This window comes from Corythoichthys intestinalis, chromosome 16 (genome assembly GCF_030265065.1).
Source record: "Corythoichthys intestinalis isolate RoL2023-P3 chromosome 16, ASM3026506v1, whole genome shotgun sequence".
NCBI lineage: Eukaryota > Metazoa > Chordata > Actinopteri > Syngnathiformes > Syngnathidae > Corythoichthys > Corythoichthys intestinalis.
The window spans coordinates 1,072,704-1,078,703 of NC_080410.1; positions in this window are offsets into that span (position 1 = coordinate 1,072,704).

Here is a 6,000-nt window from a genome sequence, read left to right on the forward strand (position 1 = left end):
ATAGTAATATTTTCATTAATTTTTCTTGCAATGATAAAACGCAAAAGAGAATGAAAAGAAAATTATTAACATTTTACACAAAACTCCAAAAATGGGCCAGACAAAAGTTTTGGCACCCTCAGCCTAATACTTGGGAGTACAACCTTTAGACAAAATAACTGCAAACAACCACTTCCGCTATACATCATTGGATTTCTTACAATGCTCTGCTGGAATTTTAGGCCATTCTTCTTTGGCCAACTGCTCCAGGTCTGTGAGATTTGAAGGGTGCCTTCTCCAAACTGCCATTTTCAAATCTCTCCACAGGTGTTCTATGGGATTCACGTCTGGACTCATTGCTGACCACTTTCCAACCAAGTCTCCAGTGCTTTCTCTCAAACCATTTTCTAGTGCTTTATGAAGTGTGTTTTTGGGCATTGTCCTGCTGGAAGACCCATGACCTCTGAGGGAGACCCAGCTTTCTCACACTGGGCCCTACATTATGCTTCAAAATTTGAACTCATAATGCCATCCATACGGTCAAGCAGTCCAGTGCCACAGGCAGCAAAGCAACCCCAAAACATCAGAGAAACCTCTGCCATGTTTGACTGTGGGGACTGTGTTCTTTCTTTGAAGGCCTCTTTTTTTTCTGGAAACTCTATGTTGATGCCTTTTCCTCAAAAGCTCTACTTTTGTCTCATCTGACCAAAGAACATTCTTCCAAAACATTTTTGGGTTTCTCGGGTACGTTTTGGCAAACTCCAGCCTGGCTTTTTTATGTCTCTGGGTCAGAAGTGGGGTCTTCCTGGGTATCCTACCATAGAGTCCCTTTTCATTCAGACGCCAACAGAAAGTATGGGTGGACAACGTTGTACCCTAGGACTGCAGGACAGCTTGAACTTGTTTGGATGTTAGTCAAGGTTCTTTATCTACGATCCACACAATCTTTCGTTGAAATCGCTCGTCAATTTTTCTTTTCCATCCACATCTAGGGAGGTTAGCCGCAGTGCTATGGGCTTGACACAGCTGATGGCCCTACTGATGACACTGCGCTTGGTAGACACAGGAACATTCAGGTCTTTGAAGATGGACTTGTAGCCTTGAGATTCCCATGCTTCCTCACAATTTTGCTTCTCAAGTCCTAAGACAGTTCTTTGGTGTTCTTTCTTTTCTCCACGCTCAAGTAATACACACAAGGACGCAGGACAGAGGTTGAGTCAATGTTAATCCATTTTGACTGGCTGCAAGTGTGATTTAGTTATTGCCACCACCTGTTATGTGCCACAGGTAAGTAACAGGTGCTATTAATTACACAAATTAGAGAAGCATCACATTATTTTTCAAAGGGCGCAGATAGATAGATAGATAGATAGATAGATAGATAGATAGATAGATAGATAGATAGATAGATAGATAGATAGATAGATAGATAGATAGATAGATAGATAGATAGATAGATAGATAGATAGATAGATAGTCTAAGCATACGGTAAAAAGAGACACTTCTTAAAGAAAAATATATTCTGTAGACTTGTATATGTTTTTCCCTAAGTTCTTTAAGGAGTCTTGTACATTCATTCATTCATCCATCCTATATATCACAATTTTAAAAAATAAAGATACATAAACACTTTAGAGTTGATTGTATACATAGTACTATAATTAAAAGTCATTTTTTTGGGTGTCCATAAAGTCTAAGCATGTGGTAATAAAAAAGACACTTCTTAAAGCAAAATGATTTTTTACATTGAAATGCAACATTTTACATGGACCTGTCCTGCTCTATATTTAATTTTTACAGATGACAAAAACAGGGAAGCCAGATAGCTACTGGAAGGACATCTGCTTCAAATATGGCCGGGGCCAATTACATTTTTCAATTGGTAAACAGCCAGGTTCCAAGAAATGGAAAACGGCTTTCACTGACACCAGCGGACTTTTGTTCCAGGTAGATTTGCTTCAAGGTACAAAGTAGTCACTATTTTGTACATCATAATGTAATGTACATTCCGTAGGACAAATGATGATGATGATGATGCTTTTTTATTTCGAGCATGCACAAGAAACAGAAATACATTATAATTTAACAAATTATTTGCACTCGAAAGGGAGTGGGAAGAAGAAAAAACTTATTTCATCCCACCTCTGATCACATTGTCCAACTGACAAGAACAACTAAACCAATAGACAACCAACTAAAGTTGGCTCATTAACAATAATTCAATATATACACCAATTGACAAGAACAGCAACACACATTGTCAGCGAAAGTCATCATACTGTGACCAGACCATATTTTTATACAACAATTTAAATGTTTAGATATTTTGACAATGCTTAACCCTTTAAGGTCTGGGCCTATTTTGTCTGATTTTGCATGCCTTTGAAGTTGCCTTTATATTTCAAAGAAAGAATTGTTTACGATGGCCTAGTTTGGTCCCTTTTTTTGTGACACCTTGAACTTCATGTCCAAACTGTTGTTTCCGTCACTGACCAATTATAAATCATCATTTTGGGCCCAAAAAGACCAAAAATTCCACAATCGTTTTGTCAAAATTTTTAATTTTGATGTCCAATTGACAACCAAACATGCGTAACGAACCATTTTGAAACTTTGTAATATTTATTCAACATGTTAGGATGAACATTCAACCAAAAAAATTTAGAATAAATAGTCTTATATTTGACAATTCAACATAAACAACAGGTATAGCATAGGCGTTTTTTGCCTTTGTACATGCTCTAGTCAAAACAGGTTATATACAGCAGACCGAACAGTGAAAAAATATATACCATCTAACACAAAAAGTATTTAGAGGCCATCTCTTTATGAGTTTAGGTATTGCGGCCCATCACCTGATGAAAACTATGTACACACAATCAAGCTTCTTGAACACACATTTATATACACAAATTGAGAAGACTGATTGTGGGAAAAAATGTATATATATATAACATTGGGGGGGGGAAAGTATTTTCAAAAATATTTACAATAAACAAGTTAAATTTTTTTCAGGCATGCCACTCCGAAAAGCAGTTTCGTCCTGGAATTCGAAACAGGGCGACATCACACAGCCCACACTTCCATGGGGTGTTGGTCCTCTTTCCACCCTTCCATTTTCATTTCACTTTACTTTCATTGTCACTATAAATGTACATGAAAAAAAGTCAGTATTTATGAAAATAATAAAGTATAAAATAAAAATATATACAGCAATAAATAATATTGGAAATCTATATGTATGACAATAGAAAGAATACCATAGCTGAATATGTGCTACATCCCTAATCTTCATATAGAAAGAAGATCACCACAATTATAAATTCCTGCCTTGGATACACACAGTTCACGTACGACTTTGATCTGATATGCACATTTTATTATTATATACACAAACACACACTTATATTGCATCAAAATTAACTTTGTCTTGCAATATCAAAAGAAACTTTCAAAAGAACCTTTTTCCAGCCTAAAAAAAAAAAAGTGAGTTTGCTTACCTCTGCTCGTCGATGGCGTCACCCACGTGTTCAAATACGTCACTATCTTCACTCGAGGACTCTTCCGAAGAAGACAATGATGACGAATTTGGACCATCCTCTTCCTCAAGTTGATCAAATAGCACAATTGCTTGCGCTAAATTTAGTTTTCCGTTCATTCTCAAAGTCACACAAAGTCGCTGCTCGATCCAAACGGCCGTCGGCTCGCCACCTCGCTGCTTCAGAACACTCCTCCCTCTCGTTCGGTGGAACCTCGCATGGCAGTTATATTTATTTAAAAAACGCATTTAGTGCGTCCACTGTGACTTCGAAAGGGTTCGTTTGATTTGTGGTTTTTTCATGGAGCTTCCGTTTTGAAAAAGGACAAGAAATGATGGAAATATAGACACAAACAAATGATCCATGCAGCGTTTTAATGTTTTTTTGAGAGGACAATAAAACTATAAAACTTAAATGACAATATCTCACGTTTTAATTGGTCGATTGACTTCAAATAATAACGAGAGTAAACCGCAACTTCCGCACTTTAAAACGAGACCAACCAACGGCATGTGGGTGACGTATTTAAAACGTGAGGGCGCTTCAAAGACGTGCACTGAGGACGTGCCGGCGCGTCCTTCGACTCTCAAGGGTTAAAGTGATTGTCTAAATTGTTCCAAAGTTTCACTCCACATACATACACACGAAAACCTTTGCAAGTAGTTCGAAATCTGGGTAACATAAAATCTCCAGAGCCTCGCAAATTATGCACACTCTTACGAACCCTAAAAAGGTTTTGTGTATTATATGGCAGTAATTTATTATATGCTTTAAATAACATTATAGCTGTATGATAGTTGATAAAATCTTTGATTTTTAATAGTTTAGAGTGAGCAAACAATTGATGGGTGTGATCAAGAAATCTGACCTTATGTATAATCCGTGCTGCTTGTTTCTTCAGTATGACTCATGAGTTGATGGTGGATTTATAACAGTTTCCCCACACTTCAATGCATTAGGTGAAATATGGGAGCACTAGGGAACAGTACAAAGTGTGGAGTGCACTATAATCAAGATATGACTTCCCTTTGTTTATTAGTGAGTTTATTAGGTAAATAGTTTTTCCAAGATTTTAGAAAGTTGTGGTCATAGTGATATCGGTCTGTAATTTGTGTAACTGTGTTTACTGTCATTTTGTGTATTGGAATTATTTTAGCAATTTTCATGTGGTTTGGGAATCAACCCGATTGAAATGATTAATTACAAATATAGGTGAGGGGGGTTGCTATGCTATGTATAACTTTTTTGACAATAAACGTCAATATCGTGACAGTCGGTGGACAGTATACCCATAGCAAAAATTTGCTACTCATCTATTGCTTAATCCCGTCTCGTGAGATGAATTTGATCATCTCAAATTGATCTCATTCTCTGCTTATTTGTTTCTGAGTTTGTGCTCCTTAGGGTACCCTTAGGAGCAAGTGATGAGTCAAAATGAGCAAATACATCAATGAGACAAAGGAGACTGATTTGAGAAAACCAGATTTGAGCAATATTTGAGAAGAGAAATTCTCTTGATTAAAAATGGATTTATACTCGAAGAGCACCTTTCAGGCACTCAAAGCACTTTGACACTATATCCTCATCTACCTGCTGGTGACGCAGCAATGTGGGGTTGAGTGTCTTGCTCAACGATACTTAGATGAATTTATCATGACAGAGAGTTGAACTCACAACTGCTGGGTTGGGAAATTACTCCTATACCACTGAGCCACGCAGGGGTACAGATGCAGCGGTTTTACTGAGATGTGGCACATCCATGAAAAGCAACTTCAGAAACCGTGTGTAGCAGCGATGAAACAAATTTATTTTGGTTCATTAAAAATTTAAAAAGACACTTCTTTGAAAACCCTTCTTTGTCCAAAATTTAGGAAGCGGCTTCTCACCTAACAGCCCTTTATAAAACAGGCCAAAGATAAATAATCAACACATTTCAGAATCAGATGAAGAAGGGCTCCAAAATTAAAATTTGAATTGCAAAGGAACCCAGAGATGAAGACACAATGACCAATTGCCCCATGTCAAACTTTGTACTTGACGGTGGCCAGCATCACTGAAAGAGACAAGTCACATTCTACATTCTTCCAATGAAGATTTTGACCTTTTACTGTGTTTTCGCAAGTCCTAGAAAAACTGGGAATACATGAACGCAGCAGAAATTGGAGCAACTGCGATTGTTTCAGTTTGGTCTTGCACCTGTGGAACTGGTCACAAGCCAGATACACCGCCAAGTAACAAATGCAAGAACACGATGACTGCTAACTAATCAACAACTTTCAGAATCAGATAAAGAAGGGCCACATAATTATAGTTTGAATTTCAAAGGAACCCAGAGATGAAGGCAAAGACCAATTGCCCAATGTCTAACTTTGTACTTCACGGTGTCCAGCATCACTGAAAGAGAGGAGTCACATTACAAAATTCTGTTAAGAAGATTTTGACCCATTACTGTGTTTTTGCAAACCTGAGAATTGTTGAGCT